This window comes from Papaver somniferum, chromosome 8 (genome assembly GCF_003573695.1).
Source record: "Papaver somniferum cultivar HN1 chromosome 8, ASM357369v1, whole genome shotgun sequence".
NCBI classification, from domain to species: domain Eukaryota; kingdom Viridiplantae; phylum Streptophyta; class Magnoliopsida; order Ranunculales; family Papaveraceae; genus Papaver; species Papaver somniferum.
In genome coordinates, this window is record NC_039365.1 from 137,424,262 (window position 1) to 137,440,993 (window position 16,732).

Sequence of the window (16,732 nt, forward strand, 5' to 3'; positions counted from 1 at the left end):
ACTTAATTATTTCGGCTTCTAATTGCCAAACAGGACCCCTAAAGAGGCGCACAGGTCCCAAATTCCCCTTCTTCCATATTCGAAATTTAGAATAGACTTTTAACAGTAGTGAGTCCTCAGTAGAGAGTCCTGAGACTCGAAACTTAGTACAATACCAACAACAACAGTCGACCAGTACTGTGAAAAACAAAATTAAGCCCAGTCCCCCATGAAGGCGAGAAGTTTGTTAAAATTTCCCGCCGGGGGAACGAAGAAGAAAACTTTCTACCTTATAACTATCACTGGATTGGCCGGTCTAACTTACCAAGCAACAACACCAGCAAACCCTAATAATTTTCCCTTCTCCAATGATCTTGTTGACAAAATCAGGGCAGGAGTTAGTGGAGTTGCTCGTTCGTCTCTAGCTCTCTACACTGTTCGGTTATTAGGAAATACGATATATATGGTAAGTGTCGTAGTGGTGTAGGACTCAAGAATGTGTCTTGAGTCCCAAGTATTTCCGAGACTGTGTTGGGAAGTTTAGGGAGAAGTTTGGTCCAAGTAGGTAGCTATCTTGAGACCGATAATTAAGGGCTCAAGTTGGTGTCTAGGGTTAATAACTTGTACACCAAGTATGGTCTTGTATAAAAAGCTATGGCAATGCATGAATGAAAACCAGAAAGAGAATTACCTAAAACTTAACATGGCATCAAGACCCAGTTGAGAAACCGAAAGAAAAAAAACAAAAACAAACCTAAATCGTAAAGCTATACAAGATGGGTGGTGAGACGGAATCATCAACCAAAGGAAAAAGTATAGAGTATGACATGCAAAAGAAAAACCCAATATATCATCTAGGGTCGAGTGATGGCCCAGGAATTATCATCACACCAATTGTTATAAAAGGCACTAACTATGATGAATGGGCTAGAGTCATAAGAAGATCTTTGATTTCCAAGAGGAAGTTCGATTTTGTTGATGGGACTATCACAGAACCTAAAGATTGTGACCAGCTAGAAGAATGGATTGCGGTCCAGTCAATGCTTGTTTCTTGGATCAGCAACACGTTAGAGCCATCAATCAGATCAAGTTTGGGTGACTATGATAATGCAAACTTGATGTGGACACACTTGAAGAGAAGATTTTGTGTTGTAAGCGGAACAAGGATCTGTCAGCTTAAAGCGTCTCTGAGTGAGTGCAAACAAAAGAATAAGGAAGGTGTAGCTGTCTACTTTGGAATATTAAACAATATATGGGATGAGTTGGTGACATATGTGAAGGTACCTCAGTGTAAGTGTGGTAAGTGCGCTTGTAATATAGCAAGCCAGATTAGTACGTTAAGAGAAGAGGACTTCCTACATTATTTTTTGATTGGATTAGATTCTGTGTATAGCTCACTGCGTGAGCAGTTGTTGGCAAGAGATCCATTGCCATCAATAGACGTAGCATACCAGACAATGGTGAATTCGGAGCGTCTGAGGATAGGGGATGTAGCTATGTCAACGGAAGTACAAGAGAATGTGATGGCTTTCGGGGTTCAGTCTGATCAGCGTCAGTTCAACAATACATATGATCCTGCCAAGTTTTGCAAGCACTGTAGCAGAGAAGGACACTCAGATGAAGGGTGTTTTCAGATCATTGGATACCCAGAATGGTGGGGAGACAGACCTAGAGGCGGAAGAGGAAATGGTAGAGTAGGCAGAGCAGGTGGTAGAGGCCGAGATGGTTTTGCCAATGGCAGAGGAGGTAGAGGACAAGGAAATGGCAATCAGGTTAGAGCACACAATCTGAATATATCAGAAATGAAGTATGCAGGTGGTGCGTGCTCATCAGATGTCTCAGGTTTGACGGGAGTAACAGCAACACAGCTTCAACAGGTGCTTGAGTTTTTAAATACAAGAAAATCCACGTCTCAGCTCCAAGGTAAGAAAACGGTTTGGATTGTAGACACAGGGGCTACAAACCATGTCACGTGTAAAAGGGATGACATGATAGATGTGAGAGATATTAAGGCATGTTCAGTTGGTCTCCCAGATGGGAAATATGCACATTCTGAGAAAATAGGAACCGTTATTCTGCCTGGTGGTTTAAGACTAGAAAACGTGTTTTATGTGCCTCAAATAACTTGTAACTTAATTTCAGTCACACAGCTTATTGATGAGTTGGAATGTAGTGTTCAATGTACTAACAACTTATGTCTTATACATGACCGGTCGACGAGGAAGGTGATTGGAGTGGGTGAACGACAAGGTGGACTATATATTTTCTGTGGTGTGCCTCAAGTTGAAGTAATGGCTGTCAGTGGAAATACGTATGAGCTGTGGCATCGACGAATGGGACATCCATCAGAAAAAGTGTTACAAAGGTTACCAGGTGGGAGTAACTTTTTAAAGAATAATAATGATGCGTGTGATATTTGTCCACGAGCGAAACATCATAGGAGTAGTTCTGCTAGTAGTCTGACTAAATCCAATTGTATTTTTGAGTTGGTTCATATAGATTTATGGGGTCCTTATAAGACTCGGTCATCTTGTGGAGCTAAATATTTTTTGACAATAGTAGATGATTTTTCAAGAGGTGTGTGGATATATTTGATTCAAAATAAAACAGAAGTTGCACAGACATTTCTTAACTTTATTGCTCTTGTGAAACGTCAATTTAGAAAAGAAATCAAAATTGTTAGAAGTGATAATGGAACCGAGTTTAATGCATTGCGTGGATATTTTAGGACTAATGGGATAGTGTTTGAGACATCATGTGTTGGTACACCTCAACAGAATGGGAGAGTTGAGAGAAAGCATCAACATATAATGAATGTGGCAAGAGCTTTGAGATTTCAAGCCAATTTTCCAATATATTTTTGGGGAGAATGCGCCTTAACTGCTGCATATTTAATTAATCGTACACCTACACCTATTCTAAACAATAAAACTCCATATGAAATATTATTTGGAAAGCAGCCTCCATATAATCAGTTGAAGGTATTTGGATGCTTGTGCTATGTACATGATCAAGGTAGTAACGGAGATAAGTTTGCGAGTAGAGGAAGAAGATGTGTATTTCTTGGCTATCCTTTTGGTAAGAAGGCATGGCAAGTGTATGATTTAGATGCAAGAAGGTTTCTAGTGTCAAGAGACGTGAAGTTTTGTGAATATCAGTGTCCGTATATGACTGATTTGAAGGGAGATTTGACTGAGACAGTACAGTTGGGGTCAGATCCATCGACTGAGAAGGATCAGTCGAATTCTGGAGGTTCTGAGACTGCTGTTGATGATCCAGCTGAGACCGAGTCCACTGCAGACACTGAGACCGATATGCCTAGTGTCTTGACAGGGACTGAGAACAGCGATGATTGCAGCAGTGTTGATGTTAATGAAGGCGACACACTGGAACAACCTGTAGAGGATGTCAATCCTAGCAATGATACTACAGCTGCAGAAGAGTTGGGCAAGGGAAGGCGTCAGAAGATTCCTTCTAGTAGGCTAAAAGGCTTTGTGACACACACCATTCGAGAAAATAGTCCATCTCATCCTCACTCAACACAATCACCATCCTCAGGTACGCCTTATCCTTTGACATATTATGTTAGTTGTGATAGGTTTTCTGCAGTTCATAAGAAATATCTAGCAGCATTAACAGCTGGGTCTGAGCCTCGGAATTTTAAGGAAGCTATGAAGCACCCAGGGTGGCGGAAAGCCATGGAAGCAGAAATACGAGCACTGGAAGAACAAGGTACGTGGGAATTGCAAGAATTGCCACCGGGGAAGAAAGCACTTGGGAGTAAATGGATTTACACAGAGAAGTATGATGCAAATGGGGAGTTGGTACGGCTAAAAGCAAGATTGGTGATCTTTGGAAATCATCAAGTTGAGGGGTTGGATTACAAAGAGACATTTGCACCAGTAGCAAAGATGACAACGGTACGTACTTTTATGTCTGTTGCAACAGTTAAAAACTGGGAAGTACATCAGATGGATGTACATAGCGCTTTCCTTCATGGAGACTTGGAGGAAGAAGTGTATACGAAGATACCACCGGGATTTACCAAAGGTAATTCTAATCTGGCATGTAGAATGAAGAAATCATTATATGGTTTGAAACAGGCTCCACGTTGTCGGTTTGCAAAACTATCAACAGCCTTGAAAAATTATGGGTTCCGGCAATCATATTCAGATTATTCTCTTTTCACTATGATCAAGGGAAAGATGCAGCTTAATGTTTTGGTGTATGTAGATGATTTAATTGTTGCAGGAAATAATCTGGAGGAGATTAATAAATTTAAAACCTACTTGGGACAATGTTTCAAGATGAAAGACTTGGGAAAGTGGAAATATTTTCTGGGTTTGGAGATAGCTCGCAGTAAACAAGGTTTTTATGTATGCCAGCGAAAATATGCATTGGATATTATCATGGAAACGGGTTTATTGGGAGCAAAACCTGCAGAGTTTCCAATGGAGACTAATCATAGACTTGCTTTGGCGACGGGAGAGTTGTTCAAAGACGTGGAGAAATATAGAAGACTAATTGGTAGGCTGATTTATTTGTCAGTAACCAGACCTGATCTTACTTATTCGGTTCATACGTTGTCACAGTTTATGCAACAACCGAGAATAGATCACTGGGAAGCAGCACTTGGTGTGGTGAGGTATTTAAAGAAGAATCCTGGGAAAGGAATTCTGTTGCGCTCTGATAGTAGCCTGAGTTTAAAAGGCTGGTGTGATTCAGATTGGGCTAGTTGTCCTTTGACTAGACGATCTTTGACAGGATGGTTTGTACTTCTTGGAGATTCGCCGGTGTCATGGAAGACAAAGAAGCAACAAACGGTTTCACGTAGCTCAGCAGAAGCAGAATACAGGTCAATGGCTGCAGCTACATGTGAATTGAAATGGTTGGAACAATTACTTAGAGATTTGGGAGTTCATCATCCACACGGAATGAGTCTTCTCTGTGATAGTCAGTCTGCATTATATATTGCTCAGAATCCAGTTTTTCATGAACGTACCAAGTATATTGAGGTAGACTGTCATCTTGTCAGGGATGCTATAGTACAGAAAATTCTATCACCTTCCTAAACACCTACGGAGGTGCAGTTGGCGGATATCTTCACCAAATTGTTGGGGAAAGCACAGTTTCAAAGACTTTTATCCAAGATGGGCATTTGTGACCTGCATGATCCGTCTTGAGGGGGTATTAGGAAATACGATATATATGGTAAGTGTCGTAGTGGTGTAGGACACAAAAATGTGTCTTGAGTCCCAAGTATTTCCAAGACTGTGTTGGGAAGTTTAGGGAGAAGTTTGGTCCAAGTAGATAGCTATCTTGAGACCGATAATTAAGGGCTCAAGTTGGTGTCTAGGGTTAATAACTTGTACACCAAGTATGGTCCTGTATAAAAAGCTATGGCAATGCATGAATGAAAACCAGAAAGAGAATTACCTAAAACTTAACATCGGTTCTGTTCTCTTTCTCTCAGTTTTCATTTCTTTCTATTCAAACAATTCTTTCTTCAAAATCGTCTCTGATTATTCTTCATCATTGCAGCTCTCATCAAATGTCGTCGATTATAAATAATCGTTACATGGATTAAATTTGGATTCTGATGAGTACCGTGGTAAATTGTCCGAGGTGAGTTTTTCCTTTCTTAATGGCGTAATATGAGTTCAGTGAGTAAATTTCGGGGAAATTGTTGGCAAATCTGCATCAAAATTTTGGGGCATGCTACGCAATGTATTTACTTTGTCTCATTTGGTTTTTGTTGAATTGAAAAGTAACACGATCTCATCCTAATATAAAGATTCTGTTCATCTTAGGTTATGCCATTGTTCTTAGGGAGACTCCTAATCTACAACAAAAAAACATTTGTATAACTCTCTATTGCAAGTTATTCTAATTCCGTTGATATAATCGCCATATTTACCGATGGGAAAGCACCTAAAAACTGTATGACTTGGGTGTTGGTTAAGAGCATCCACAGTGGGCGAGTATAAGCAAAAATTTGGGATGAGATCGTAACGCAGTGGGACGGAGTAAAGATTAAATCCCAGCCAAAGATCAAATCCCAGATCATATTTGGTCGCGACCAAATACCAAATCCTAATATAGTCGGGCGTAAATTTAAAGTACGCTTGTTGCTGGGCGGACACCCAACCATCCGCCCGTTCACTTACTCATCAGGCGGGCACCAAACCATCCGCCCCATTCAAAATGAAATTCATCAGGCGGACACCCAATCATCCGTCCGTTCACATTTCGTCAGGCGGACACCAAACCATCCGCCCCATTCAAAATGAAATTCATCAGGCGGACACCCAACCATCCACCCGTTCACTTACTCATCAGGCGGACACCAAATCATCCGCCCCATTCAAATTTCGGGCGTAAACCAATTTTACGCCCCATTCAAGCGTACACCAAATTTACGCCCGTTTTCGTGCGGTGATTAATTTTACGCGCGACCAAATTTGGTCTTCTCCCCATAACGTCACAGTACAGATTAAACTCATATTTAGTCTTTTTTTTTTGGTCTTTGATCTTTGAGTTTAGTCGTACCATTGCAGTCGCTCTAAGGATATAAACTCAGTAGGTATGGAGTGAATATCGTAAGAGTTTGGTATGTCGTACATGAACCAGACTACAAGAGTTGTACAATCTGTTGACAGTGGAAAAAGAAAACAGAAGCTGAAAAACGATTTTGTTTTAATTGTTGTTTTGTTTTTTCACTTACATAATACATAGGTTCATTTACGTTCCAGCCAGGAGGGTGCTGAAACTTTGTGAAGCTAATAAAGGATTCTATGTAAAAGCTGGTCAATTTATTGCAGCCATGCGGCAAGTTCCAAAAGAATATTCGTCAACTCTCTCCTCCTTACAGAACAAGGTGTGTAACAGCTGTTCTGGACTCATTATATTTTGAACGTTACTTGAGAATAAATATGTGCTGCGATCACACTTCTAATTTGTCTTCTTTATATTGCCAAACTAACTCTTTAGGCAGTTCCTTGCAATTTCGAAGCCATTAAAAAAGTTTTGACAAGTAATCTGGGCAAAGAATTATCGGAGGTGTAAGTATTTACTACATAGCATTTTATGTTTCTTGAAAAGATTACTCACATGCTTGTATGGTTCTATTTTTAGTAGTTACCCATGTATATATATATCTGTCCATTGCATAGTATGAACAAACTTTGATTTTTTGCATAAGGAGATCTGGATTTGAAAAGGGGATATTAGGAACTGACATGAGTACTTCCAACACTTGGTTAGTCTCGTGTAAAGTATGTCCTACATTACTATACTAGGTGAGAACATTTGCAGAGATAACAAGTAACTGTCCTTGAAGGGGGTTAAGTGTATGGAAAGAAACCAAGAAGGCAAGAGCTATAGTCTCGGTCGATTCTTACACAGGGATTTTTGGTGTTATGTCTCATCTCGATGTTCCTCACGATATAATCCATCGCCATTTTAACCCAAGTTTAAAGTTAAACTAATAAATGCCAACCTAACATAAGCAGGCTATGCATCATAATACCTGATAGTGATAGTGACAGTGTAATAATTGCTGCGGTGGGATGTTAAGAGAAAACTGTGCGGACCTTTTGCTTTATGTTAGGCATTTTAAAATTGCTGTTGAAACAAATTTCGTGCAGAACTGTTTTAGCTTCTACCTATTCAAAGTGGTGTTCATATCTCGTAACTTCTCAGCTGCTCAATGACATGTTTTCTGAATATCAGTTTTTTGTCATTTGATGAGGAACCAATTGCTGCTGCCTCAATTGCTCAAGTACATCGTGGGGTACTCAAAGATCATCAGGATGAAGCAGTTAAGGTTAGTCAGATAGGTACCTCTACAGTCAAGTCTTAATGCATAATTCAAGCCATGGTAGTTTTCAGATTTCTCGAAAACGGTTGAGTGGTGCATCTAATATACAACCTGATCTCTGTTCTTACCCGCTCTCATATAGCTGGAGGCTTGTATTTCATTATATCAAATAAAGAAAAGAAATAACATCCTCGAATATGCTTAGAAATCTTCTATATCAACAGATTACAGACTACAACTATTATTTTTATATTTTAATATATCCTTTCACTTGATTAAGGAAACAACTAAAAATGAAAACCCAATGAAATCCCCTCAATTTGTGCAAATATTTAAGCATCTATTAAATTCAAATCATCTATCTTGAAAATATATAATTTGGTAAAATGTGATAAAATTTACAAGTAACAGCTATATTTAAGTGTTACTTTCTCTTCTTCTCTTTGAATCTGCATTTTCAGATCGTTGCTAAGCTTTTTCAAGAAACTCATTGTTTTATTGAGTTGAGATGTCACTGGTTTTTAATTTTCATTCTGTTTTATTGAAAATAGGTGCAGTATCCTGGTTTAGAGCAGCAGATGAGAATTGACATTACAACCATGAGTTTCCTCTCAAAGTCAATTGTTTGGGTACGAAAATTAGTATCTTATCACTGTATGAATTATGTTGGTGGTACCATTAACAGGAACCTTTATTTCAAGCTAATTAAAGTTAGCATCCTCTTGGTATCTGAGAAAACAGTTCATGATGCAAATACAAAAATGCCACAATCTTTTATGCAATGTTAATTATGGTTATGGCTTGCGCTGCTTGCCTGTGCTTTTAAATATTAGGTGAGCATGGTCTAGAAGTTTTCAGTTCTCAACTGCAATTTTTCCGGAAGCCAGGCAGAGCCTAACAGTTTGTTATTTATTTTTCATCTTTAGTTAGCAAGTACATTATATAACTTTATTTCTTCAGATGTGAGTTCGTGATATGCCCTTGAATTTCACCAATGCAACTTTTATTATTATCTTGTAATAATATTTAATTGAAAATGGTCCTTTCTGCAAGAGTTCTTCTTTTCCTTTTAAGAACATTTCTTCTACTTTTTATGTAGGTTTTTCCAGAGTATCGGTTTGACTGGATGGTTTTAGAATTTGAGAAGGCAATTTCTTCGGAACTTAGTGAGTTGAATAGTTGGAAGTATTCACCTGTTAGGCTAATATTCAATTGTATGACTACTATCTCATCAATTCGTCGTTCTTACTTCTTTTAGAATATTTTAATGCCTTAATATCTGAAATTTCATCTCTTCACTGGTACTTCAAGCTTCATATTATATCTACCAACATTTACATATGAAATATTGAATTTTGTTGAACTCATTACACTCCCCTCCATTCAGTTGTTTGATTAACTCTTCTTAGTTAGTGTTCTCTTATGTTATTGTCTAGAGATGCCAAAGATTTCGAGTCTCTCTCTTTCTTTCTTTTTTGAATTTTTTTGTGAGTCTCTTATACTGTTTATACTTCATACAATCACTTAAAAAATATTTCTATACGAGATGCTAGTATTTGCTTCTCAGAATCACAGTGTCTATCAAAGAATTACCTCGAGTATACTTAAATTTCGTGTCTTCAGTACATCACGTCTCTTCGTATCGTATGTACTACATCTATCTACAGAATCTTGATTATTGTAAAATTCGCCACTCAGTAGCTTGATGTGACTTTTCTGGCATTTAGGAAAAAAAAGAGACTTTTCTTGGTTAATAGAGCAAATTAATTTTTTGTCTCGTGCTTCTAAGTTACTAATTTCCTGTGGTGACTCCACAGATTTTGTTCAAGAGGCAAAGAATTCTGAGAGAATATCTAAAAACTTCAAAGGGAACAGTATTGTCAAGGTTCCTCATGTTTTTTGGGTATGTTTTAAAATTTGATTGGTTTATTGTTATTGATTGCGCCCTCTTCGAATTTCAAAGAGTAACGTGTTGGGAGAAAACCATTTTCCAATAAATTTTATTCCTATTTTAACTTTTGATTGCTGGGACCAAAGTTCCTTGCTGCAAAACACAATAAACGCTACGAACATTGTCCATAGTGTGCATTGAATCTGCATAAAGAGGCAGCAAATTCATACATTCTAAAGTTTTCTTTTAGACCACCCAGATATAATCTTAACGGAAATTTCCTGAAGGTCTTATCGGAGCTCTATATATATATCTTGTGTGATGGAAACCACTCTTACTTAGAATTTATATAGCATGTATGGTAAGGCTAGATACAAGTATTCCACGGTATATTCTGATCACTATGAAATAAACCAGGATTTGACGAGAAGGCAAGTATTGACGATGTAATTTTGCAGTGGAAACAAGGTATGCTTCTCCGTTACTAAATATACATATTGTAGGATACTAATTCATTATCTAGTATACCAGAACTGAAGGTTTTTGTTGTTTTCCCAATATAATCAGCAGTATCTTACAATCCTAGTAGTAAGACTTTGAGAATGACACTCACTGTCTGTCAATATTGGTACAAGGATTGAAAGGTCTGTTTGAAACAGGAAATGCATGCTTTTATTTTAACACAACGTAATAGACCTATACATCAGCTATTAGCAAAACAAATGTTGTAAACAAGAAAGAAAACAAGCTGATTTTATTAAGAAACTATTCCTTGATAATCTGAAACTTATAACAGGACTGTCTGCATTACCCTTAGGCCCCTTTGGGGTATAAGAGATCATCTAAGCAATAAGAAACTGCGTAGTTTGTTCATATGTCACACTACGGGGAGATAATGGTCTAGGGAGACTTGTAGAAGAACATGTTAACCTCGGGCTTGACAAAACTTATGTTACCTTCGCGGCAAAGAAGTGGTCTATCAAACTTTAAAGATAACATATGCTAGTATCCGTTGCTATATTATCTTTGGAAGTTTGGTGTTTAGGATTTAGTTTACATACTGGCAAGGTGTAGGCAATAGTTTGATAGTGATGACCTTTTAATCAGTTTCTAACCTGAGTGTCGAGTTCATGTGGTTTCTGATACCATCATATCTTTCAGAGAAGATCCTTCTCCAACTCTGAGATACGTCGTGGAAGAAACTTGGTTTGGAAAATTTGTTGCCAGACAAAAAAAAAAAAATCTGAAGTTAGAATATGTCTATAACATGAGATAAATTTGGTACAACCATTATATATACTGAACTGACATCCCTTATGCCCAAACACCAGCAACCAGAACTTCAGAGAAACTGTCACACAGCATTATATATTGTCTCCTTCATTTTTTATGTACCATGAAGTGTTTTTTTAACAGTTCATTACTTGTTGTCTACGTTCTATTATGAGCTAATTTTCAGGTGGATGACTTGAAATTTCTGAAGGAATGCGGAATAGATCCTGGAAAGGTTTGTTCCATGTAATTTAGATAGCTCAATATATTCTCCTTTACCTTTCTCTGTAATCCTCTAGTTCCCATTTTTCTACCTTTCATCTACTTCTACCTTTTAAATTTCTCCTAAACAATTTTTCAAGTTGGAACCTTGAACCTTTTTTTATTTGGTTTTTAGTTTTTTGGTGCTAACTGGTAATGCTATCTGTAATCTCATAACCATGCAACCAAGTCTAGGAAACTCTCCCATGGATCGTGATAACACCTTAAACTATGAGTTCAGTGGGGCAAGTGATCTTCTTTTATATGTATATCCTTGGTGTTAAGTTTGGCATCTTTTTGATGTCCGAAGGAACTAAAATCCTTTGCATCCTCATGATGTGAGACATTAAATCATTGAAAACATTCAGATATTCTATTCATATGATAACTTCGTTAAGCTTCGTTTGGTGGTTGTTAATTTCCTTGAATATCTATTGAGTTGGTGTTGTAGGTTGCCAAAGCATTGGTGGAGGTATTTGCGGAAATGATATTTGTCCATGGTTTTCTCCATGGAGATCCACATCCAGGCAACATAATAGTTTCACCCGGGGGTCATAATGGCTTCTCCTTAGGTATTGCTTGACCAAAAGATCTCAGTTTTATTATGATTGCCCAGCATTGTATTTTTACTCTCTATTAACAGTGTAACTTACAATATATTGTTACATGTATCTGATTCATTTTACGACTGAATTATGCAGTTCTCTTGGATCATGGAATATGCAGGGAGTTGGATGAACAGTTCCGATTGAACTATTGCGAATTGTGGAATGCATTGATTCTTCTGGATGCAAACAAGATTGCGAACTTAGGTGAGCGATTTGGTGCCGGAAAGTATGCTAGATACTTTCCTGTCATTTTCACTGGAAGGACTATTGACAGGTATAAGGATTTTCCCTGCGACCTTTCACTTATCTTCTGCATGTATGTAATTGTAAACTACATAGACGTGCCTATGCTGTTTTTGAACCAATATTCATCTTTAAGAGGATTCTTTCTATGAGGTAGTATTGTTAATGATGTTGTATGTAGTATTCTTTCCATAGTCTCTCAGAGTAAGCTACTCTGGCAAATTGAAGTGTGCAATTTTTAAATAGAGGCCACAACAATTGAGGTTGGACTGCTGTAGGGTAGCATTATGCAATTGGAAATCATTTCTGGGTCCTGTTGAATCTGCGTTAATGTAATAATTGTATGTTGTCACACATGACATTTGATGCATGACATATACCATCTGATGGTGCAATATTTAAAATAAAAATATACTCCCTCCGTTTCTGGAAAAGAGATACTTTCACTTTTTCAGTTTGGCCTATTTTTAGGGTAAAATGAAAAAGTGAAAGTATCACTTTTCCAAAAACAGAGGGAGTATATTATGAGAATCTGTTAACCCCCAGTTATACCTGAATGTTATGCTTGTTAACTGAGTAGTTTTAGGAATGGGATATGATGCCTTCTCATGGACTCAAGCTTTTTCTTTCGTCCTTATATAATCATTTTTCTAGTGCTAGCCAACTCAGGAAACCAAACAACTGATTGTTATTATCACATGCTTACAGTAAATCAGCCCTTGGAAGAGGAATGACACTTGAGGAAAAGAAGATTCTAAAACAAGAATTGAAGTCTCTAAACATGGAGGACATTTCTTCTTTCATGGAATCTTTGCCGCCTGACTTTATTACCATACTTCGTACAGAGTAAGAAACTTTTCTTTATAACTAGATACATAAGCCAATTGTTTGAAGAACTTGACTTCTTTTCTTTTCTTCTTTTGTAAATACTAACTACTCTTTTTATTCCTCCTGTCATTTCAGTGGACTACTGAGATCTGTAATTAGCAAACTTGGTGCTTCACAACAAATTCGACTGTTCACATATGCAAGATATTCTGTATATGGTCTCTCTTCAAAGTTGAATCCCTTGTCTGGTAAACCTCAAACTTGGTGTGAATTTTCTTGGCATTGCAAAAGAAAAATAAAAGAAATTACGATAGAAATTGGGGAATGTAACAGCCTAAACCCCAAGGCATGGAGAAAACTAGTCAAGGGGAAGTAGCCAATAAAATTTATTTTAGCAATGCTACCAGTATATTTAGGAGCCAAAGACCATTGACTTACATTAGCAAGAGATCTACCAACATCAGCTGGATGAATTCCCCTCTTCTTTTTTTCTTAACAATAAGCAAGTCATGTTACTGACTCATGTATATTATGCTAAGATGTTTCAATGTTGGATCATCATAAGTCGAGCTATCCATGTATTTGTTCTTTTCTCTCTTGTGTCTTTATCATCTTTTGACATGTTTCTGTTTTTCCCTTTTCCACCTAAAAGGAAAACTCTGTCCTGTCAACTTTCCATCAAGCTATACTGAATCTGACAGGATTTGCATTTATTGATGTATTCAGGTGTTACAGAGAAGAATTTGTTCTCAAACTTTAAGGCAACTGTGGGTTTTATTCGACTGAGGCTGGTTCTTGGCAAGTCTTCATTTCCTTACGGAGTAATGCAAGCCTTCGGTTTTTCCTTTTTACCTATAAGCTGAGTGGTGTGTATGTGCATCTGTGTTCGGGAGGTGGAGGTGTTAAACCTGCAGGTGTTACCTGTTTCCTTTATGTGGTTGGTACTAGTATGTAATTTGTCCTTTATGTGATTGGTACTAGTATGTAATTTGTCATTTGCAAACACGGAACAGTTTAAATTGCTTTAACTTATTTTATTCACATTTTGCAGAAGTATTGTATCTTCTTTCATGGATACAAGATTTGGGGCGTTCACTCCTCAGCAGGATAAGAAAGATCCTAGCAGAGGCCATTCACTTGTTAACAAGGGTTTCCTCGCCTGCTGTATTGATGCAACATATCTGTATATTTTGGGATAGGTGGACAGACTGCAAGCAGCAGTAAGAAAGAGGAATATTTTTGGTAGGGTAACTATTAATCCGCGGTAAACTAATAATTTCCAAATAATAATAATATTGTGTCAGCCCCGATTTGGACTAATCCCGCTAAATTTATAAGATAACAAAAGAACGATTTTTTTGGGGATCAACTCTTCCTTTTTTCCTTCTCTAATTTTGGATTAGGTCATTATGAAATCAATACACCCCTTATCAATATATTTTAGTTGATGGCGAAAGTGCACTTTCTTAGTTAGAAGAAGAGTTTTGGGGAAATGCGAGAATAAGAATTTTGAATGGTTTTTTTTTGATAAACTAAGTGTGAGATTCTTGAATTTAAAATGAGTGATCCGAGTGACAATTCCGAGGAATGCGAACCTTCAACTCATAGAATAAAGAAAGTATTTATTAACGAGTTTTTGTTGCTTGATTGGCTAAAATTTGGTGAAAATGAAAACTTTTAAAGCGGAGTTTCGGCTAGATTTGATATAACTTCGGCTAGAAAAATGAAAAACAGGTAGCCAAACTTCATTTTATTGAAGTTTGGGATTAGAAAAATCGATGGGCAGGTAGTCAGATTTCGTTTTAATAGAGGTTAGGACTAAGTTCGACTACTAGAACAGAATTCCTAACCGAAATTATATTTTAGATGTGATGGAGTGATGTTCGGCTTGGTCGAGATATTCTTAACAGAACTTTAAAGGCTTTAACAATTAAAGTCATACATTCGGCTAGTAAGAAGATATGTTTTATCTTGCTGAATTTTGATTTTTGGTTAATAGAAAACTGTTCGGCTTGGTCGACTCCATCGTATTCTTAGCCGAACTTTCAAGTTGCAATTAGCGCCATATTTGCAAGTTTTGATATATATCATAACCGAATTTGAGTATGTAACTTACTTTTTAACTAAATTTTGGACGCTCCTACCCAATTTGTCAATCAAAAGCGTAAAAAGAATATATGGCTTACAATCAGGATTTGCTTCTCACCCCGGAGAGAAGAGATCGGAAGGGGAGGATAAAAAAAATATAGAAAAATCAGATGGAAAAAAACCTCGCGTTTTTAGGGTCCACTTAAAAGGATTTAGGGGCCAACAATAAAACAAAAAAGGTCACTCAAAGGGAAAATGTAGCCAGCCCTTATCTCGCGTAATTCGTAATGGCAAAATTATCCTTATATATTCGGAGAATATGATAACATTTTTATCCTCCGATTTCAATCGGAAGACAAAAATTTACCCAGACTTCCGATTGTAGTCGGTGCAGTATTAGAATGATTTCTGTTTCATTTTTTCCATTTCTTTTTCATTTTTGAGTTGTTAGAGTTATAGAGAAGAAGATGAAGGAAAAAAGGGAAAACCCATTTTATCACTACAAAAATGGATGGATATGAAGAAGAAGGTGAGAATCATGGCGAAGACGATTTGGGGTATATGTTGAATGATCCAAACTTTTGTGGAGAAGAAAACCTAGACGACCCTTTCATGGAAGAAAATGGAGAATCGCCTGATATTGAAGCTAACGATGCATGTAAAACACAGGTATTGTGTTAAGAAACTCAAATACTCGATTTGTATGCGTTTGTGTGCTTTTGTAAACAAGAAAAACCGATTATTGCATGCATTGAATGCCATGAACTACCCAGATTCGGTAGATAATTTCTCGGAAAAACTTACGAATATAACACACTGAGTACCAAATATGTATATTCGGTAGTTCCAAGATAGTAGTTTACTGCCGAATATGAGAAAAAAAAACCCAAACTGGTTTTCCAAAAAAATCTACATTCGGTAGTTATGTAGAGTTATTTACCTCCGAATGGCCCCAAAAACGAATTCCTCAAAAAAATTCAAAACTCAGTATTCTTATCCTTTACAATCGGTAATAGTTTAACATTATTTGACTGCCGAATATAACAGTGGCCTCAAAATAAAATTTCCGAAAACTTTAAAATCGGATGTTTATCGATTAAAGTTATCTCCCGGTTATTTATATTCGGCTGTTTTACTATATATTTTAGATTCCGATTATATCATTTGTTGCACTCAGTAAACTGTGTACATTCATTTGCATAAATCGGGTGTTTTGGGTAACCGATAGGATTCCGAATATAGTATATTCGGCAGTTTGACTTATTTAATAACCTCCGATTATTGTATAATAATTTGTTGCTTTCATATGCAGACCGTTGAAGAGTTTGTTGATGATTTCTATTTGAGGCCCGACACTTTCCTATACTATGCAAACGATTTGGTATACTCATTACTACTTTTCTTTTTTTTCAAAATTTATATGTTAAATGGTTATGCTTATTAGATTTATGCACGTTTAGACATTTGGAAGTAAGAAGGAGGCAAAGGAATGGCTTATGAACAAGGCAAAAGATAACATGTGCGTGGTAGTTTAAAATAATCATGTTAGTGACACTCGATTTGAAATGATTTGTGAGCGAGGTGGGACGCGAAAGAGTCACGAGGAAAAGAATAGTAAGTACGTACGGAAGACGAATAGGAAATACCGAAGCAATACCAAGAAGATAGGATGCCCATTTAAGATTGTCTTCTATAAGCCCGATGGTATTAAAGGTAAAGAGTATAAAATGTATAAAGTTGATA

At 37.1% G+C, this 16,732-nt stretch overlaps 1 pseudogene; it reads left to right on the top strand.

Moving 5' to 3' along the window:
* Nucleotides 1-208: 208 nt before the first annotated feature.
* LOC113306087 lies at nucleotides 209-14,264 on the top strand (annotated as a pseudogene).
* The last annotated feature ends 2,468 nt before the right edge of the window (nucleotides 14,265-16,732 follow it).